Below are 23,202 nucleotides of genomic sequence, written 5' to 3'. Positions count from 1 at the left end.
TTATGACCATAATTTAAACAGCACATTTGTTGTGCTGTTTATGACACATATTTATGACCATAATTTAAACATGAGTCCCAAGCAGTTCAAGCAAGCTGAACTTGACCTTGTTTTCACTTTGCAGCCAAGGAGTTCAATGTAATTTATATACTTGACATTATCAAAAAGGTAATATCTAGAATCATAGGAGTGTTGTGGAAAATATTTCTAAGAGCATGTTTCCTAATTAGCACCTTTGAAATGACATGCAAATATAGCTTTTAGCCAATCCCAACTAACCAGCACAGTTTGGACTTCTTTCTTTGCCTCAGCTTTTAGGTCTTTTCCTTTACTTATTCAGCTTTTTAAAATATTGAAGACATACTTAAGTTTCTCTTGCTGCTTTTATGTTAATATTATTTAATTATTAAGTAAAAAGAGAGCAAACAAACATCTACCAGTTGTGAGAAATGTTTAAGGCAAGATTTCCAGAAGTCCAGGACTATCTGAATGGTATCACATAGAATAAAATAAAATGAAACACAACACAGTTAAGCTTTCAATACAATCACAGATACTTCTGACATTATGCCCCTTTCAGGACCCAAATTATCTTCTTTCTATCATGCATAAGTCTTAGAGGCTTAATCAATATAAACATATTGTTGCAATAAGCAGACACAGAAATGAGCTGGAGAATTTGAATTTGTACTGTTGTTGTTTGTGTCTCTCTAAAAAAAAAAAAAAATCAATAATTTAAATTCTCCTAAGAAATGAGAGATGAGTACAGCTAAAAAACACTTTCAAAAGTAAACAAGATACCTCAATACATATGGAGAGCTTATGAATTCTGAGAATATCAATTATACATGTATGTGCCTTTCTAGCTATTTAAATGAAGTTAGAAACCTGTCTCTTTTCTGTGTAACAGTATAAAAACTTTCAAATAACTCAGGTACTAGCAAACCAATAGCAAGACATCATTTTAAAGCTGAGAAAGTCTTAATTGATTATACAGTCACTAGTCCCAGAGTTTTTTCTAAGACCTACAGTAATAATTATTGTAGAATTTTTCTCTGAGTTTAAACATCTAGAGAAACACATACCTGCCCTATAGGACAAAGCTCAAGGAAAGAGGCAATTCTTGTGCAAAACCAAGATATATCTCTTACACTAGACAGAGGTAACTGTCGGAGAGTATGGTATTCAGAAGTGATAAGAAACTTATGGACACATGGGTATCCAGTGCCTAACAGTATGAACATTAAATGAAACATTAATATCATGCAAACATCTCCTGAATGTCAAAATCAGGCAGAATAAATAAAAATAAAAGAAGGTTGCATAAAGTCTACATCTTTTCAATATGTACGGAAAAAAACAAACAAAAAAAAAAACTTCAAAACCAATCTTTCCTATAATGTTTCAGCATTTCCATTTTCATACAGAAAATTATTTTTACAATACTTTTTTTGAAGATAAAGAAGAATTAGGCTACTAATGCTGGAGTTCCATATAGATTCTCACTGAAATCAGGAGCTGCCTGACCCAAAATAAAAATCAATATGATGCTGGAACAGTGAAGATCAAAGTTGTTTGTTTAAAAGCATTTTGCATTCTGCATTGATGTAGGAATTGTGTGACAATGCTAGTGGTTGCTCCTGGAACCTAGTGAACTAGGATTGTTCCAAGCAATGGAGACAAACAGGACAAATTAAAACCGACCAAACAAACAACAAACCCACAACCTTTGGCTACTCATTTCCACTACCTAAAATTTCCACAGAGACAAGTTTAAGTCTTGAACAATTGGAAGCTTAGGTTCTTTAGCTGTAACACACATCTAAACATAAGGAAGAAAATGACACAGTTGCAACACCACTAAGAATTAATAGCATATAATTAGATAGCTTACAGACACAGTACAGAGATTTTACTTCTTGTCAAACAATCCCAAATCCAGCTGAACCACTAATGGACTTCAGAAATCAGTAGACTGAATGTCTGGTTTTCCTTTCTCAAGTATCTTAGAAATTTTTGTTTCTATGAATAAGAAAAAATCTGTAATACTGCATAACACAGAACAGTGCTGATTCTGCTGCCCAAGAAGAAACACCAATGCTTCATCTGGGTTCTTCCTTTAAGGAACAGTTTATTACCCCTTGAAAAAAAGGTGATGGAATCATAAATTCCGCATAGCAGGAATACCTGCTTGAATGCCAAAACAACTCAAGTTCAATTTTTTTTCCACAGCTCAATAATAACTAAACCTTTTATAAGTATCAGATGATCACTTCCAAGGTCAATCTGATAAATGAACGAAGTAGGTAGCCTCTGGTCCTTAAAGAAAAGTCATTATGTGGCATGTAGGAAAAACTTCCTTTATAATATAATGTTGGAATCAGGAGGAGGATGCTTTTGCTGCAGTAATTCAGTTCATGACTTTTTCACTTTGTCAGAATAAAATGTTTTAGACTAGCACTTCAATTTCTTCACATGGTTTAAGAAACAAATCATTGAAAGCTTAGTTTGTTCTGTCGTACATATTGTTTCATGTTTCCATGAAACCTGAAGTATTCCTATCCTTCTCTCTTCACTTCACCATTACACATTTATCATCTTTTTGGAGAAAAAATGCATTTTTTCTAACTTAAAAACATGAAGAAGGCAAGGACTACAGGGCGAACAGTATTTCTCAGCGGAGAGAAAACTTTTACACAGGTGTATCAGTCCATTACGTCTTAACAATTAATAGTCATCATAGTTTCTGTCTGTGCATGTTGGCAAAGTAGGTTCTGACCAATTCTGTAAAACTTTAGGATGTTGCAAAATTATGTTGTTATGTATCCATATATTTTAGAGATTCTTTTGCACATATGGCAGTCCATACATTATAATTAACCAACGAGGTATTTTTTTTATAAAAAAAAAAAAAAAAAAAAAGGAACCCCAGACCAATTGTATAAAGTTTGATTGTTTTTGTGGTGGTTTTACCCAGCAAGGCAGCAGAGCTCCACTACAACCATTCTCTCACTCCCTGTCCTCAAGGGGATAGGGGGAGAAAATAAGATGAAAAGGGCTCAAAGGTTGAGGTAAGGACAGGGAGATCACTCCACAGTTATTGTCACAGGCAAAACAGACTCAGCATAGGGACATTAATATAATTTATTGCCTACAATTAATATAATTTATAGATTACAACAGTGAGAACTAAAAGCAAACTAAAAACACCTTCCCCCCCCATCCACCCTCTTCTACCTTCTCACCGTCAGTGGAGCAGGGGAATGGAGGCTGCAGTCAGTCCGTAACACTTCATCTCTGCCACTCCTTCATGGTCACTCTCTGCCACTGCTCCCCATGAGGTCCCTCCCATGTGATGCCGTCCTTCCTGAACTGAGCCTGCGGGGGCTGCCCACAGGAACTGCTGTGGGCTGCTTCAAGACCTGCTCCCACACGGCTCCGTACCACGGGGTCCATCCATCCCCCAGGAGCAAACTGCTCCAGCACGGGTCCCCCACGGGTGGGCGGCAGCTCCCCCCAGACCCCCTGCTCCTGCGTGGGCTCCTCTCCACAGGCTGCAGCTCCGGCCCGGGGCCTGCTCCTGCGGGGGCTCTCCATGGGCCGCAGCCTCCTCCAGGCCACAGCCACCTGCTCCACCGGGGGCTCCTCCACGGGGGGGCTGCAGCGTGGAGATCTGCTCCATGTGGGACCCATGGGCTGCAGGGGGACAGCCTGCTCCACCAGGGGCCTCTCCACAGGCCGCAGGGGAACTTCTGCTCCTTGCCTGGATCATCTCCTGCCCTTCTGCTGCACTGACTTTGCATTCTCGAGGGCTGGTTCTCTCCCATTTTCTCACCTCTCTCTCCCAGTTGCTGTTGCACAACAGTTTGTTTGCTTGTTTGTTTTTTCCTTTTCTGCTCTCTCAGAGGCTCAACCAGTGTCACTCAATACCTTGGCTCTGCCCAGCAGCAGGTCCCTTTTGGAGCCGGCTGGAGCTGGCTCTGCTCTGACATGGGGCAGCTGCTGGGCTCTGCTCACAGAGGCCACCCCTGCAGTCCCCCTGCTACCAAAACCTTCCATACATCAAAAGTGTATTCTTTATTTATTGTTGATTGTTTAGGCATCAGAATACTTTATCTTCCTCTCAGACAGTTTAGATAGCAAGAGATGCTGTCTGTTCAAAATCAAAAAGCATTAAAAATCTCCCAAAATATAACATATTTTTTTAAATCTGACTGTCACACGAAGAGATTGGGTAAGTATTAAACAGTTCCTAATCTAACCAAACCCAACAAATATCATACCCATATCACTTGAAGTTACACATCTTTTTATAATATATCTCAGACAAGTGAGTGATAAGGTTATATGTGACAACATTCTGAGGCTAATTTTCTTGCAGTTGCTTTTATTTTCTTGTCTATAGTGAAAAAAAAAAAAATCACTATTAAACAGTATAACACATTAATTGGTACCATAATAGATGCAAATGTACTTGGGCAGCTGCCAGTACCAGCAGTCATCACTCAGTGGAGCAGGGACCATCAGGACCATCAACTGAACACAAGGTGAAGAGGTTATGTTTTCAATATATTTCAAAATCAATTACAGTAAGCTAATTAACAGACAGTGCTTTGAGGTTTGCTCTTGAAAAATGCAAATTCCTCATAGGATTTAATAAGTAACAAGTAATATAATCCCTACTTTATATACATACTGCAGAAACATTAGTAGTGCAGACTGCAATAAAATTACGGCTTTTGAATTTTATTAGCTATTTTAATTCAACTACAGTGTAAAGAGTATTTAAGGTGCAACTAATGCACTAACACTTCATTGCTATTATTATTATTATTATAATGTTACTGTTAGGTGACCTCTTTACCAAGCGGGGTTTTGTTGTTGGTGGTACTCTCTCTGCAATAAATGAATTGTGGTCCAAAGCCAAGAACATGTATTGATCACAGATTTGTCTGCTAACTCAAACCTCATAAGAGTACATGCATGAGAATTACAAGGTTAAAAAGTATATTTTTTTAATCATGGATGTATACACATCTACGGTCTGAGTTTTGTTTTTTGTTTTTTGTTTTCTTTTGGCATTCAGAATCTAAAAGACAGTATCTTCCAAGTAGCTGAGAATTTGAAAGCACAATTTTAGCAGCAGTTTGGCAGCTCTAACCAAGACAATCCTAAAAGATTTGCAAAACTACAGGTTTTTGTTTGTTTGTTTTGTTTTGTTTTGTTTTCCTGGATAACTGCAACACTGTCTCAACCTTTCAGTTTTGAAACATCCACAGTGTATGTATCAAATCTATGTGTCTGCCCAGAAGAGTATTTCATAGGTGTAGGCAGCTCTGGATTTATTTCATACTTAAACATGGTCAGTATTCAGAAATAAGATACGTCATTCCAGTCTCTGCATTTGGTGCACCACAAAGATCTCCCACCTTGAAAACAGCTGCACAGCTTCAGCAAGAAATCTGGACAGCATCTCTGGCTATGACAGCGTATTTAAAGATTTAAGTCCCTTCATCTGGAGACCCTGGGGGAGTTCCTGAGCTCTGAAACTACTACGCCATAATATAAAAGTCCATTCTCATTCTCCTTCTGTTTCAGCACCTGTGTGTTTTCAGGTTCTTGTTATGAAGTAGACGAAGGTCCGTATCACTCTTTTACTCTTCACTTATCGTTTTGGCTGTTTCTGGGAAGAGATATGCTGACAGCCCTGGTTTTGCTTGTTATGTTATTTTGAAATCTGTTAGCAGTACCTAATTTACTTTGCATTGCTTTACAGAGAGCTTTAACACTTCTCTCCAGACCTTTACCATGGGAACTTGATACTTAAAAGTTCATAGCTTCTACATGCGTTGTTTCCAAAACTCACTGTGCAACTTGCTCAGGATTTCAAGGGAAATAAGACATTGGATAAGAAACCTAAATTCTGATTCTCAATCCAGTCCTTTAACCACAAACCAATTTATACTATGTAGAGATATATACACAATGATTAATATACAAAGATGGAACTACTGTACAGAGGTAAAAAGAAGGAAGTAGACTGTTAAAATTCTTTAGCTGTTAGATATGTTATTGGACCAACATCTGCCAATTTTTGCTTGGAACACAGATAAAATCAATATTTTTGTAATGTATCATTTACATATTTATGGTTAACAGCACGCAGAAGAAAAAATATTCAGTCATTAAAGCACTCTAACCATTCTTTTAATGAACACAAAACAAAAATTTCTGTAGTTTCACAGACCGATACTAGGGACCAGAAGTTGGTATGTACAGCTCCCACATGCCATGTGGCACAAGAGAAAAAAAGAATTACGAGACTACTGTCTGGTGAGCTAGAAAAGTGCTTCTCACACTGTGGTACAGAGAACCCCATCATCAGTCTGTAAAGCCAGGTCTGTCATACCAAGGGAGCATCTCCCAGGCTCCAAGCAGAGATACTGCAGCTGCAGCCTGCTCACTGTTCTTTCAGTGAACCTAGAGGATTTTTTAAATTAGCTAAACAACACCAGTTAGTCACAAGCACAGCGCTGAAACTCTCATGGCTGCCTCCATACCCTTGGGTTCACTTCACAGCTTGGCCTGCCAGACATAGGGTTCAGTGGTTAAAATAAAAATCATAGATGGTGTTCAGAAGGGCAAAAGACTCTTCACTCACCCAGTGTTTACCACTGGACAGGCTGGAAAAACACACCTTTCAGCCCCAGGTGCATACAACAGCCCTGCTGGAGCGCAAGCAGCATAAGGCAGTGTTCCTTCATCTCATTAACCAAGTGGCAGAGCAGAACCAGTCAGGAGAGTCCATCAGTCTTGAATGGGAAACAGGCAAAGAAGCAGACAGCCTGGGATGCCACACAGAGGCCTCATGCCACTCAGGATTGCAGCTTTCATCAGTGAAAGAAAGGATTGTTATCAATTTTCCAGGGAAAAAGAAAAGCTATATGAGGAAAAGTTTTCATGCCCTGAGTCCTCCCCACAAATGTCGTCTCACTGTTAATTTCCATCCCAAGCTCTATGCAGACAAACCAATATTTTGAAAGAATCAGGAAGTATACCCATCACCTTTTATTGTTTGTTATGAAACCCACTAACTCATCACTTCCCCCCAGTGGCAAAGAATAGTGACAACTGACTCCCCCTCTGACTGTGGCAGTACAATAAATAATCCATTGTGCACTCTTTTTCTTTTGGTTGGTTGGTTGGTTGTTGTTTTTTTGTTTGTTCGTTTGTTTGTTTGTTTGTTCGTTTTGTTTTACACAGACTAAGATCAAGAATGTGAACACATAGAAGTTTACACTGTTTGGATCGAGATCCCATTTATTATGAGGTGTGATCAGCTCCAGCATCAAAAATATAAGTTTTCCCCATAAAATGATGTGGAAAGAGGTGGACAGTTACTTAATAGCAATAAGATGGTGTCTTAAACTTCTTTTCTTTGATAGGTATTCATTTTATCTATGGAATATAACCACAAATAAAAATGAACACAACAGCCCACCGCAGGGGAGGTCTGCATACATCATGAGAATCTGTGCATAAGACATAGGTGTTTGAGACCACAAGATGGGAACACAAGATATGCTGCAAAAGGGTCCATGTCTGAGTGTTCCATGAGAGCACATCACACCTCTTTGGAACACCTCTTTGGAGATCTGATTAATTGCCTCAGTTCTCCAGCTTCAATTTCAGATATATAAATCAAATTACTGCACGTGAGCAGTCCTGATATACTGGTTAAACCCAGCCAAGACTTTATGTGCTGGAGCTAAATTTACAAAAGCCTTTAGGAAGCCTGTTATTACAAAGTTGTGGTTTTTATTTATTGCAAGGAATGTCTCATTTTATTCCAATTTCTAAACAGATTTTAAGGAATTTGGACTTGCATTGATTATTTCATCCTTTTTCCTATTTGCCTTGGGGTCATAAGACCAAACCTCTCTCTGTTCAGCTCTGGGGACTCCAACATAAGGACGTGGACCTGTTAGAGTGGATCCAGAGGAGGGCCCCAAAGATGATCAGAGGGCTGAAGCACCTTTCCTATGAAAACAGGCTGAGGGAGTTGGGGTTATTTATAGAAGAGAAGGCTGAGGGAGAGACTTCCAATACCTAAAGCGGGCCTGTAGAAGAAATGGGGAGAGACTCCTTGTCAAGGAGTGTAGCAATAGGACAAGGGGGGATGGTTTTAATCTAAAAGAGAATAGATTTAGATTAGATATAAGAAATTCTTCACTTTCAGAGCAGTGAGACACTAGACAGGTTGCCCAGAGAAGCTGTAGATGCCCCTTCCCTGGAAGTGTTCAAGGCCAGGTTGGATGGGGCTTTGAGCAACCTGGTCTAATGGAAGTTGTTCCTGTCCACGGCAGAGTTGGAAGTTGAAGATCTTTAAGGTGCCTTCCAACCCAGACCTTTCTAGTATACTATGGTACAGTGAAATTTTCTGTGTAATTCTATTTTTGACACTGATCTTTGGATTTCACTGATATTGTCTTGTTGGTTGATAGACAGCAATGACATCCCAACCTTCACAGGTTTCTTGGTCACTCTTAAGGATCTTTTCTGCAGATAAGATCTCTGGAAGACTGTTCTTTGAAAAGATATCCAGAGAAGTACATCCTATTAGAGTAAAATATTTAAAATAAAAAGTCTTGAATACATTCCTGTGTGCTGCAGTAATAATTGTCGGTCTGTTTTTTTCACTAGATAAATGGTGAAAGCAAGGTACCATCTTTTCTGCTGTTTGAAATTTTTGGAAGAAAGAAGTAGATAGATTAAAGTCATCTCCAGTTTTCAGGGAGAAGAGACTTGTTAAAGCTGCCCTCTTAAGGTATAATAATAATAATAATAATAATAATAATAATAAAAGCTTCGTGTTGTCTTTTGTGCATATGTACTTCTTTGGCTAAGTCTACTTCTAAATTCATATTTTTATGTTTTCGTTCTTTCTAGATCAAAGATTAATTTTAATAATTTTGAGGATCTTGTTCTCAGACCACTACTGACTCCACAAATATACACATAAATAAAAAGTTTTCTGTTTTTTAAGCTGATGATCTATTCTTAATATTCAGATGCTGATTCTTTAGTCTGTATGGGCACAATATTGCCTCTGTTAATTAACACGATTAAGGATAACTTGTCAAGGTGGTTACAAGCTACTTATCTCATTGGTTAAATGCCCTGTTCTCTAAAGAGTTACAATTATGTCCTATTTATTATGCATTTTATAATACCTGACTATGGTTTTCAAACAAAACTTTAATATATATAATATATATATTCAGTTTATACCTTGTAAACAAACAATCAAAAATTCTGAAGCTTCTTAACCTGTCAAAGTCAAAATAACAAGAAATGTGTCTCAATCTCTGGTCTGAAATGGAAAAACTTATTATGTGAGCACCAAATCTGTTGAGACTGGTTGATCATAATCCTTCTATTAAGGATTATACTCCTGCCAAGATCACAAAAAAGTTTTATGTTTTTGTTTTCTGTAAGACAACTGTCCTTCTCATTAGCCTCTAATATGATTTCCTTTCAATCTTCCTTTAAGAACAGCATGTAAACAATCCCTTTTTTTTCTTCTTTTCCCACTAAGACAAAACCATTCTCATTCTCTTTTGTTGGCATCCTATGTTTGAATATGACAATATGGAAATTGAGCAAATGATATCCAACATCTGGCTGCAACACGTGCTACTGCAGCCACTGTATGGTTGCAAGTAGCAATGAAGTTGAATGGATTTTTTTCATCTGAAACATTTAATAAATAACATGCTTGTGAAGAGAGCTCTAAGTTAATCAGAGCTAAGGATGCTTCCTCCCCTCTCACAGTCTGGTCTTAAAATATCTGGCCTCCATAAAGATCTCATTTGTACTCTAGACATTTTAGTAAATGACACAAAATCGATTGCTAAATTGAATGTTAGAATGCCAACAGAATGTAGGAACAGGGGAAAAAAAATATATATATATAAAAAAAAGAAGAAAGAAAGGAAAAGAAAAAAACGATGAATCAATCGAGAATGCCAACTATCACCTTACTTAGATGCACATTTCGTCATTGAAATGCAATTAATTCATTTAATTTATGACTTTTATTTCTTAAATTCTGCTAGCTCAGAAATAAGGCAGGATTAGCCTTCCTGCAGGAGAAAATGATACTAGATTAGCACTTAACGTTGAAACACCTTCTTGTTTCCAACGCACTGTTGAATACACATTTGCATTTGCAAATAGTATAAGCAGGCATAAATAATGTCCAGAATGATGCCAGATGGATACCTCAAAGTAATTTTCTGAATTTTAAATTACAGCATTAAATTGTTCTATACCTGAAGCAAGGCTTTTTTTTTCTTTTTTTTTCTTTTTTTTCTTTTCTTTTCTTTTCTTTTCTTTTCTTTTCTTTTCTTTTCTTTTCTTTTCTTTTCTTTTCTTTTCTTTTCTTTTCTTTTCTTTTCTTTTCTTTCCTTTCCTTTCCTTTCCTTTCCTTTCCTTTCCTTTCCTTTCCTTTCCTTTCCTTTCCTTTCCTTTCCTTTCCTTTCCTTTCCTTTCCTTTCCTTTCCTTTCCTTTCCTTTCCTTTCCTTTCCTTTCCTTTCCTTTCCTTTCCTTTCCTTTCCTTTCCTTTCCTTTCCTTTCCTTTCCTTTCCTTTCCTTTCCTTTCCTTTCCTTTCCTTTCCTTTCCTTTCCTTTCCTTTCCTTTCCTTTCCTTTCCTTTCCTTTCCTTTTCTTCGTTATATAACAAATGTATTCCCCCCACCCACCCCTCTTCCCCACCCCCCATTTTTTTAAAGACAAAATCTAAAATACAGGTAATTTAAGTGATCGTAAAATAATGAAGATAGACATGACAATATAAAGAAAAATTGGTATAGTTGTATATTACAGGAAATACCCTTCCCTTCCCTTCCCTTCCCTTCCCTTCCCTTCCCTTCCCTTCCCTTCCCTTCCCTTCCCTTCCCTTCCCTTCCCTTCCCTTCCCTTCCCTTCCCTTCCCTTCCCTTCCCTTCCCTTCCCTTCCCTTCCCTTCCCTTCCCTTCCCTTCCCTTCCCTTCCCTTCCCTTCCCTTCCCTTCCCTTCCCTTCCCTTCCCTTCCCTTCCCTTCCCTTCCCTTCCCTTCCCTTCCCTTCCCTTCCCTTCCCTATCCGCTTCGCATTCCCCTTCCTTTCCCCTTTCTTTCCCCTTCCTTTCCTTTCTTCTTCTCTTCTTTTCTTTTCCTTTCTATTGCTATTATTTAGTCAAGAGACAACTTCTGCTCAAACAATTATGCTTATAAACACCAGTAAGATGAAGACAGCACATGCAAAATTCAGTTCCTGCACTTTCTTTGTACTCAGACATGACCAAAACTTTCTACTCAAAAATACATTTAAGCATGCATTTCAGAAACAGCTGATACAAGTGTTTATCACACTGTCTCACTCAGGACTGAAAATAGTTCACTCCTACACATAAAGTTAAGGTAAATGTTAAGTTAATTAACATAATACATTAAGAGCCTAATTCATTGTCACAAGAGTAAGAAAGTTATTGACAAGTATTTTCTTCATAAATTCCAACTTTAACCTATAATACATTCTAAATAAGACTTACGGGAGTTTATATTGTTTAAATATCCCCCACAGTTTATATATCTAAAAAAAAAAAAAAAAAAAAAAGCATTGTTCGTATTATCTTGGCAGATTAATATGGCTGAACAATTGTTCTCAGAAATATGGTTGAAGGCTGAGAGAATATCTGTAATATTTTGCTCTCAACGATGAAAGGTTAACAAGGTCAAAGTTGTCTTAAAATCAGAACATTAAAATGAAAGTCATTGTTTAATCCTAATTCTAGCTGACAATGACCAGCATTTTGCTCTTAAACTGCACACCTGTACAACATAAGTCAGAGAAAACAACAGAAAACAAATTACCAAAACATTCTTAGGTATTCTGGTTTGATATTTCGGTATCAAAACTGATACCTCGTTCTTGACCAGAAAGATGAATCAGCTAAAATCTGTAGGGTCTCATTTCTGCAATTTTCTGTTCTCATCCCTGATTAGAACTTTGGAATGTACTTTTGGATTCTGAAACAGCTATGTGGCTAACAAGTAATTCCCCCCATGCCCTCTCTTGCAGAAGTCTGCTTTCATTCTCCAGTGCTTCTCACAAACTGAATGTCAAGCCTCCAAAAGACCTTCATCCATCAATGTCTTCACTCTCCAGCTTTTACAAGCACTCTGAGGTTACAGAAAACATTCGCTGCAGGTACTGTGAGTAGTTCACCACCACAGCAAGAACAAAAATGTATACAACAATGAGCTTCTCTGCTGGAAAAAAGTCTTCAGGAGTGATATTTTGTTTCACTCTTTTAAACAGGAAAAGACACTTTCTTCATTTATTGTATGCGTGGATTTTTTATTTTTTTAATTTTCAAAAAGTATTTTCAAGAGGTGACTTAAAATGCAAAGATGTAGTAGTAGAAGGTATTTGAAATGCATACAGAAAAGGTACTGAGTCGTAGCATAGTGACTTCAACTTAATGATGCTTTTCTTTGCCTGCAACAGCTTTGTGAATTGTGAATTGCTTGCTGCAGGCATCCTTTTAACATCCTAGAGGCTATTTTCAGTGCCAATTTGCAGTTCCATGGAAGTCACTGAGTCATTCAGCACTGTTGAAGTCAGTGCTGAATATGGTTCAGACCTTTCACAAATGGTTACTCAGAAAATTATATACATATACATACATATATCATGTGCAATACATATATATGTATGTATATATGTAAACACACTAAGATTTTAATGTTTGTCCAGTATAAGTGACCACATTTTCAACCGTATTTTCAGTGATGGCAATGATTTCCTTTGTGATACTTTATGAGTGAATAACAGCATATTTAGAATTTATTCGAGTGTTTTTCATTTTTACCATTTTATTGTACTCAGGATTGTTGCAAAAAGTCTTTTTTAACCATCCTGAAACAACACCTGTGTTTGCAAGTCCTGATTCTTCTGTGGAAATATTAACAACCCTGACATCTGCTGGGTTGACAGTGTGGCAAGGCACAAGCAGCCCAGGAAATATCAGAAGTGTATTGAGAACAGTTTCCTAACACAAGTGATGGACTGGACATCTAGGGAAGCCACTCAGCTGGATTGATAAAAAATGTAGAGCGAGCTGGGGAATGTGAAGGCTGATAGAAGCCTTGGCTGCATTGACCAAGACAAGTAAGGAGGGTATGTAGGAGAACTACGACCCTGACTATTTCTTATGTTTCTTATTTTTCACATTTGTTCTAGGGAAATAGAGGTTTGATGTGTCTATACATGTTTCTTTACATGAAAATTTTATTACAGGATATATATATATTACAGTTCTAAAATATTTTTAAAGTACTGTTTAAAATGACCACATACTATAAATTTTACATATATATATATGTACACATTTATATATATAGTTTCCAACTTATTTTGCTGTACCAAGATTATAAGTTATTCTTCATTAGAACTCAAAGTTTATGACACCAGCTTTGCTAGGTGTCAGTTCCAGAAATTTCAAACATAGGATTCTTGACAAATTCAAAGGAACTCCCACATGCAAGTTAGATTTTTTTTCCTATTTACTGATGGATAAATAGGCCCACCTCTTTTATCCCTGCAAAGACAATAGAATAAGAATCATTTGAACTGAAATAGTTTTGTTGTTGTTTTTGTGTGTGTGTGTGTGTGTGTGTTTTTTCCCTTCAGATTTACATCAACATCATTTCTAAACAAATGCTTCAATATGGCAAAAACTGCATGGGGACATAATGCTAGATGAAGACAAAAGAGATTAAATCAGGTAAAAGTATAGCTGCAGAATGCTGAAAAAGAGATGTGAGCTCTATTTATATGGTATAAACAACATTCACATTACATTATACTCAGTAAATCTGTGAATTAAATGCATATATTTAAAAGTCCACTTTTGCATAAAATGATGATCAATGAATCTAAAAATAGGATCATATATTTATTACTTCAAAAACAAGAACTTCTGCAAAGAATTTTGTCATGAAAATCTGGTCATAACAGTTCTACTTCTTTCTTTATTTATTCTATCTATCTGCTGCTTGTATCTTTTTTTCCCTTTCAGACACTTCCTATTATTGATAGTTCAGTGCATCATCCTTTATTTTCTAAAAATCAAAATACTACAAACACAAAAAGATAAAGTTGTATGAAATATGACTCTTTCTAACCCCCAAGGTCATTATAAGATGAGAGGTTCATGAAAAATAAAGACAAGCAAGCATTAGAATTTGCTCCAAGATAAAGTAATATTTGCCACCAATTAGTAGCCTTTTGTATGAAATGTTTGCCTACTTATGCCTAGAAGCCAAATTCTGTGCGCAAGAGGATGATGCAAGATGATGCTAGAGGACTATTTTTCCCTTCTAGGTCGATTTAGAGTTTAAAAAAAAAAAAAAAAAAAGGTACTATATTTGGCAAAACAACTGTCTAAGTCTCAAGTTGCCCTCCTCACCCACAGCCCCTCACCTCCACCCCTCCACAAATAAAAAGATGGGAAGGACAACACATCTAATGGAGCAACTATTGATTGGACAACTCCCCTATAGACACCAGCAAAAGAGGAGTCACAAAATTCCCAGTGCTGGACATTCTTACCTTCAATTATAGTCTAGCCACTTACCGTACTATAATTTTATGAAGCCAGGAAGAAATAAAAGGACACAAAGAAATGAAGAATGAGTTACAATCCTTCTCATTCAGTAAATACAGATATTGATATAATTGCTTGTTCCCTCACAACAAATGAAAGTGGAAAAATACCAGGTCACATTTCCATACCCAAAAGTACATTGAGTAGACATGCACATACACAGCAGGATCTTAGATGATGATATAGCTTAGCCAAAGGGCAGAGGTCTACACAGAATCAAATCTCTGTAAAAGTCATTTGGATTTCAGAAATAAGGAGCTGGAATAAGATACACTCAGCTGTTTTACATTAAAATAAATAAATAAATAAATAAATAAATAAAAGTAATCTTATCCATTCCTTTATGTTTTATATCTTGCAAAATTAAAATAACTTAAATGTGTATGACAGAAAACAAAGGGAAACTGCTTATAAAGATAGAAAAAAAAAAAAAACAGTATATCTCATACATTTGTTAAAAAAATACTTGAGCATTTCATTACAAAACAATAAAGAAAATTTGCATAGATTCCAGATCCTAATTGTTGTAGAACCAATAACTGCAATCCTTTCTTTATTTGCTTTGCTCTCCCACTATTATTACTTTTTTTCTTCCTTTCTTTTTCAGTGTTAAATAAAAAAAAAAATGAATAAAATGCATACTGCATGTAACATTTAGGTCACCAACAGGCATCTCCTTAGTATTTCCTGCCATTATACTCCAAAGTTTGTCAAGCTGAGATAGGATTAGTTGCTCACTGATATACTTCAGTGCTTTTTTGACGTGAGACGTTACAGCAATTTCTTCAAGCCGTTAAGACAGATTGTGCTCGCCCTTGATTTTATGTCACTAGATTTAGCCATGTAATTATTCTATTCATAATATTATGATGAGTTACCACACATGGAATTTATAACGATATAGGGATTTTATTATATTTTCCCATGTTTCTGTCCATTCTATAGATTCATACACCAAAATATCTGCTTCAGCAAAGACAGCAGAGTTGATTTTATCCAGATTCCATTTTACCTGAAATGCTGCTATGGCAAAAGCAGTTTTCATTCTCATCATCCTCTGATAAAACCCCAGGGAGATTTGTTTCTGCCTGAAGTCAGTGCCTGGACTAAAGCTCTTGATTCACAGAAATTACACTAACAGTTATGAGCTTGTATTTTAATTGATCTTGTAAATGCAGGTTGCCTGGGGTTGTTAATGTATTCCCAGAGAGTGTCCTGGGGAGTGTGTTTGATTAGTTTGTTTTTGTTTCTTTTTTTTTAATGTGACTGCTTTGCAGGACTAGGAGTGGTAGGAGATATCTGGATCCCTGAGCAGGTGCCCATGAGGCCATAAAGGTGGGAAGTGCATCTTAGCAGCTGGCTAAAGGCTGTCAGCGACAAATATCTGGGCCTCTTCCCATTCACCTCCAGGTTCTATTTCTGAATGTGTGGTTAAGGGACATCATAACTGTTTGACAACCTAACTACACACAGGAGCACCAGATAGCATTAATCATCATTTCATGCTGGACACTACAGTAGTAGCTTCTTTATGGAGGAAGGAGAGTGCTTGGTGGGTTTGCTCCAGCTGGACTACACCCTGCCAGTTTTGTGATTGAGGCAGAACGATTGAGTGAGAGGTCAAGGCTTACCATATGCAAGAGGTCATACAGAAGTCTTAAGACGAAAGTGACCCAGAGACAATGTCTTGTGATCCCAATAAAATCATTTACCATTTTGCAGGTCTCAAATAAATCCACCACAGTTGGGCACTAATATAATTTATTATCACCAAAAGAGAAGTCAGAAGAGAGAAAACTTAATTGCTTTCAGTATTACTATGCTTCATCAAGAATTGGTAATATTTAGCTCTTAGAAGCTACAAAATGCAAGAAAGAATGTATGTTCTAAATGCTACTATTTATAAACAACAATAAAATGTCATGTTGAATTCTTTCTCAACCATATACAGGCATATGGCTTAAAGCAAAAAGGAATTAACCTCAGAATTTAAAGATAGTGACAAGCAACTGCCAAAGCCAGATATGTACCTAACTTTGTCACTGCAGAGTATAAAACTACTAGTATTTTTGCATTGTAACAATCTATTTTTATACAATGACAGCTAAGAATAGATTTTCTGAGTAGCATACACCAAATTGCATGCTTAATTTCCATGCAAAGTTTTCATTGTACCATGTGCACATATAATATATAAGCATGTAAATTTGAGTATAGATACACAGTTATGGAAGACTGTCAGGCAAAGTATCATAAGTAAACATATATATATATAAGTATCATAAGTGTGTATATATATATATAGTATCTGTCAGTATTGTTGCCATAAGTACAATATGGCATGAAAGAAATGAAAATTCGGCATTTTCCTTTCAATGATCAAATGTTTTTTTAATAATCTCATCTTTCAAAATTTAGACCTCTTAATCGCTCAGAAGACATTACTTGGCTCAAGATTTCCTATGCAATGTATTTGGTTTTCTACATACACTTTGTGCATATAAAATTCAAAACTTTCTTTTTCATCAATGTGTGTTTTGAATTCTAAACCTACTAAGACTCATCAGAAAATTGTTTACATAGTCTATGACAATTCTTATGGATTTCAAATACTTCAGAAATCAATCAGGAAAAATACTGTGTTGTGTATCTCAGTCAACACATTTTACCAGTTGTGAGATTCATATTCGTGTTATTATAAAGTGAATAATTTAATGATGAAAAATCATTTAAAACATATTTTGTACACTTTTTTTCCTTTCAGAATTTTATTTCCTGGTGACTAAATTTAGAATTTTCTAAAAGGACATTTTAATTAAAACAGACTCACCTGCTACAGCATTAAAAAACACAATCTTTCTAGAGTTTCATTTTCATTAATAGGTTAGCATAGCTACAGACACCAAGAATAGGAGATGACTAAATACAGAGTTTTCTTTCCCAGTTTCATGCAGCATTTTGCAAGTAATGTCCCTTTGGCATCTGATCTGTAACCATTACTTTAAGTGCTTTCACTCTCATCATTCCTTTTTCAAACCTTACTGAGGCAGGTTGACAAAATAATGAAGCATCTGAACAATGTTGATTTTAAATTTTTAATTACATGAAAGAAATTTATGGTCCTTTTGAGCATGTGTGTTTTCTGGTTTTTGGATAGTTCTGCGTATGTGTATGTGTGTGTCTGTATGTCTGTGTCTGTGAATTTCTTTATCTCAGGTTTTAAAATAAATAAATTAATTAATTAATTAAAAAAAAATCTCTTTTCATCTTAGCCTCAACAAAATGCAGTTTGTGAAACTAAAGATCTGAAAATGTAAAATGTAGAAAAGAGCTTCCAAATAATGCATATTTTTCACACAATTTGTAGGTGTTTGGACCCTGTAGAATATTGAATGTCTTTGATTCTTACGTTCCATCAATTCAATCCACATTTCAAATGCCAAGGACAGTGCCTTTTAGTACACACACAAAGTAAGAGGCATAGATTCAGTTTCCTCCTCTGCTGCTTAACAGAGGTCATACTTCCTAATAAAAGTCTCATGTATGTTGATACTCTAAAGATTTGGACCAAAACAGAAAGAATATGCAAAAAATTGCATTGCATTATTCTAATTACATTGGGTAATTTGAGCATTTATTTTAAGAATCTATATTTTATTCTATGCTTTTAAAACATTAGATTCTTCACCATGACTCAGGCAAATGTGTTAAATACTAGATCTCATCGCCATTATTAACCATGCTTATAATAGTGTAAGACAAACTAAACTGTGTTAGCAGCAAACTACTGTGGGTCATGGTTTAAAGCATTTGTACTGGGTCTGGCTAGAATTAAGTTATTAAATTAATCTTATTCATAGCATTCTGTATGCTACTGTGTTTTGCATTTGTGGCTAAAATAGTGCTGATAACAATCTGGTGTTTTGCCTGTTGCTGAACAATGCTTGCACCATGCCAAGAATAAAAGGCCAGTAGACTGGGGGTGGGCAAAAGTCTGGGAGGGTACTAAGCCAGGACAGCTGACCACAACTGACCAAAGAGATACTCCATACCATATGAAACTGTTCTCAAAAGGAGGATAAAGAAGAGATGTGCATGGTTATAGTGTTTGTCTTCCCAAGCAACAGTTATGCATGCTGAGCCCCTGCATCCCAGGAAGTGTCTGGGCATCTACCTGCAGATGAGGGGTAGAGAATTTTCTTTTCTTATTACACTGTATTATCTTTTTTATTTACTTATTATTTTTTTCTTATCCATGATACTTTTCACCTTCAATTTTTCTCTGTTTCCCCTAGCAGAAGACAGTAAGTAAGGTGGGTGCTGGCTGCAGTCAGCCCACAGAGCAACACTACCAGGCTTTCTTATATGTTGCTTGAGTTGATTTCTGTTTCTGTCTGTACAGACAAAAGTATGGCAATTCCAGACATATCAAGAAGCAGAATTTTGTGTGGCTCCAATTTAAAGTTAAATATGAATTTAAAGAGCTTGGAATTCAGCAACTCCTGAAGAAAATAATAATAATAATAATAATAATAATAATAATAATAATAATAATAATAATAATATCTTTGTTTTGGACTCAATATGTAACTTAAACAATTAAATGAAACATTCAGTGTTCACATCTCTATTTGGAGCTAATTCATACTGGATAATTCTTACACATTTCTTCTATGAAGTGTGAGTCTCAGGGCATTGTAACAGTGAAGACAAGGTCAGTTTAATTTTGGTGGAGGGCTAAGAACAGTCTATGGAGAATGATGAAACATCTCAGCTTTATGCATCCCCCAGCTCTGATTCATGATAGAAGGATTCTGTCATCATTTATATTTGAACCAAATCTAGTTGTCAGTGGTTTTAAATGTTGATGCAGGATGGAAAATTTATAAAGTGGATTAAAAAAAAAAAATGCAAATATAAAAGTAAGGGAGACAAAGGAACAGAAGCCTTATAAATAGAAAGGTAGTTTGCTTTGGTTTGTAATTCAATTTATCTTTTTCTTTTTCTCTTTTCCCCCATGTCCTCTCTTTTTGCTCTTAACTTTGAGCTAATTGTCACAACAGCTCTTTTATGTTCTGTTTTATGATATCTCTAATTTATTTCAGATTTCAACTCACAAACAGACTCTGTCTGAGTTACATCCTTGCATGCTTTCCTACGATCTTTATTTATTTATTTATTTATTTATTTATTGTTCATTTGCTTCTTTTTTTAAGATCTATTCCATTTCCTCTTATGGGATGTAGTTACGTCTGGAAAAGCATTTTTATCATCCCTTGTGTTTAAGCTTAACTACAGTTGAAGAGCTCTGTTCTCCAAATTGAACTCTTCTACATTTGATTTTCTTTTTGTCTCCTTTCTAAGAAAATCTACTACCTTTCCAACTTGAGTATTGCAAGAAAGGAATCTGTTTTCCTGGAGCTCTATGTATTTTGTCAATTATTTTTGTAAAAAGGCTCTATCCTGTCCCCATTTATAGGTATACAATTTATAGCACTCAGAAGTAATTAAGTATTGAAGAATCCATGCATTTGGATCCTAGTACTTGACCAAAGGTTAAAAATATTTTGTGATGCAGGCATGCTATTATTTTTTTCTTATTTTGATTGCCAGATTTGAAAAATGTTTAAGTTCCAACCTTGTAACACACAACTTTTTCATTATTACATGTAGCAGACATGCACTGATTACAAATAAGTGTATGAGGAACAATAGTTTCTTTAATTGTTTTATTGAAAATTAAAGGCTTCTCTGTAATGTTCTCTATTTCTGTTGTAAGTAATTAATCTTGCTATTGCCTTTCTACTGCTAATTTTTTAACATCATAATGGTTTCAATCTGCTGCTTTTCCAGTTTATGTTCAGAAGTGATACAAAATGCAAATTCCTTCATAAGTGGTAAAATCATAAGCTGTATGCTTGAAAAATCATTTTTGTCTTGATATATACATATATATTTGTATTTTTTTTCTTTCAGATTTGTTAAATCGTATTCTACAATGAAAGACCCCATGTTTGGAAAGAGTCAAGTATAATATTGATGTCATTGAAAGGTCAAGTTTTACTTTATCTTCCTCTTCAGTAAACCACAATCTAAGAAGTTTATGGGTTTCTATATCCTTCCTCTTCAGTAAACCACAGTCTATAGTTTTATAGGATTTCTAGTATTTTCTAGTTTACATGGATACTATTGCATGCCATTTTGCTATGAAAAAGTGGGCTATGTATCATGTGAAGAGACAGTTGTTGTGTAAACTATAAGGATTATTTTTCCATAACTGTTTTTTTCCCCTTCAGCTCTCCTTGAAACTGACGCTTTTCAAATTTGCATATCAAATTTAACATATCAAAGTTGATATAACTTCAGATCATAGAATCATAGAATATCCTAAGTCAGAAGGGACCCACAAGGAGCATAGAGTCCACCTCCTGGCTCTACACTGGACCACCCAAAAATCAAACCATATATCTGAGAGCATTGTCTAAACACTTGGACTATGGCACACTTGGTGACTTAACCACTTCCCTGGGGAGCCTGTTCCAGTGCCCAATGACCCTCTCAGTGAAGAACCTTTTCCGAACACCCAGCCTGAAGAACCTTTTCTGAACACCCAGCCTGACCCTCCCCTGTCCCAGCTCCATGCCATTCCCTTGGGTCCAGTTGCTGTCCCCAGAAAGCAGAGCCCAGCACCTGTCCCTCCGCTCCCCTCATGAGAGAGCTGCAGGCCGCCATGAGGCCTCCCCTCAGCCTCCTCTGCTCTGGGCTGAACAGATCAAGGGAGCTCAGCCACTCCTCAAACGTCTTGCCCTCTCGAGCCTTCACCATGAACGCACCCCAAGGTATTCACAAAATTTGAATCTGGGAGGGTTTTTGGAACTTTTTTTCCTCAGCATAAAGAAATAAAATTTTAAACTACCAAACAGGGAAAAAAAAAAAAAGAGCTGGTGAAGGGGGATGGGGAGCAGATTGTGGCCCTCACAATCCACAAGGAAATGGTTGGTGACCTGCTACAGCACTTAGATGTATGCAAGTCAATGGGGACAGATGGGAACCTCCCAAGGGTACTGAGAGAACTGTCAGAAGAACTGGAGAACTGGCCAAGATGCTTTCCATCATTTATCTGCAGTCCTGGCTATCAGGGGAGGTCCCAGTCGACCGGTGGCTAGCAAATGTGACGCCCACCTACAAGAAGGGTCGGAGGGTAGACGCAGGAAACTATAGGCCTGTTAGTTTGATCTCAGTGCCAGGGAAGCTCATGGAGCAGATTATCTTGAGTGTCATCACGCGGCACTTACAGGGCAACCAGGCAATCAAGCCCAGTCAGCATGGGTTTATGAAAGGCAGGTCCTGCTTCACGAACCTGATCTCCTTCTATGACAAAGTGACATGCTTAGTGGATGAGGGAAAGGCTGTGGATGTGGTCTACCTTGACTTCAGTAAGGCTTTTGACACCGTTTCCCACAGCATTGTCCTCAAGAAAACGGCTGCTCGTGGCTTGGACTGGCGTACGCTTCGTTGGGTTAGAAACTGGCTGGATAGCCAGGCCCAAAGAGTTGTGGTGAATGGAGTCAAATCCAGTTGGAGGCCGGTCAGTAGTGGAGTCCCCCAGAGCTCAGTACTGGGGCCAGTCCTCTTTAATATCTTTATCGATGAACTGGATGAGGGTATCGAGTGCACCCTCAGTAAGTTTGCAGATGACACCAAGTTAGGTGCCTGTGTCGATCTGCTCGAGGGTAGGAAGGCTCTGCAGGAGGATCTGGATAGGCTGGACCGATGGGCTGAGGCCAACTGCATGAAGTTCAACAAGGCCAAGTGCCGGGTCCTGCACCTGGGGCACAACAACCCCAAGCAGCGCTACAGGATGGGAGATGAGTTGTTAGAAATCTGCCTGGCAGAGAAGGACCTAGGAGTACTGGTTGATAGTTGGCTGAATATAAGCCAGCAGTGTGCTCAGGTGGCTAAGAAGGCCAACAGCATCCTGGCTCGTATAAGAAGCAGCATGGCCAGCAGGTCTGGGGAAGTAATAGTCCCCCTGTACTTGGCTCTGGTGAGGCCGCACCTCGAGTACTGTGTTCAGTTTTGGGCCCCTCACTACAAGAAGGACATAGAGGTGCTCGAGAGAGTCCAGAGAAGGGCAACAAAGCTGATGAGGAGTGTGGAGAACAAGTCTTACGAGGAGCGGCTGAGGGAGCTGGGATCGTTCAGCCTGGAGAAGAGGAGGCTCAGGGGCGACTTTATCGCTCTCTATAGGTACCTTAAAGGAGGCTGTAGCGAGGTGGGGGTTGGTCTATTCTCCCACGTACCTGGTGACAGAACAAGGGGAAATGGGCTAAAGTTGCACCAGGGGAGGTTTAGGTTGGATATTAGGAAGAACTTCTTTACCGAAAGGATTGTTAGGCATTGGAATGGGCTGCCCAGGGAAGTGGTTGAGTCACCATCCCTGGAGGTCTTTAAGAGACGTTTAGATGTAGAGCTTAGTGATATGGTTT

General features: G+C 37.3%; 1 long non-coding RNA gene across 5 annotated transcripts in view; it reads right to left on the bottom strand.

The window, feature by feature from the left end:
* The window catches only part of LOC310889204, a 130,086-nt gene that overhangs the window by 2,226 nt on the left and 104,658 nt on the right, over positions 1-23,202 (bottom strand). The window lies entirely within an intron of this gene.

The sequence above is a fragment of the Anser anser genome, assembly GCF_964211835.1.
Source record: "Anser anser genome assembly, chromosome: Z".
Classification (NCBI taxonomy): Eukaryota; Metazoa; Chordata; class Aves; order Anseriformes; family Anatidae; genus Anser; species Anser anser.
The sequence above is the reverse complement of the archived record's forward strand: the minus strand, read 5'-3'. Positions and strand labels throughout refer to the sequence as shown.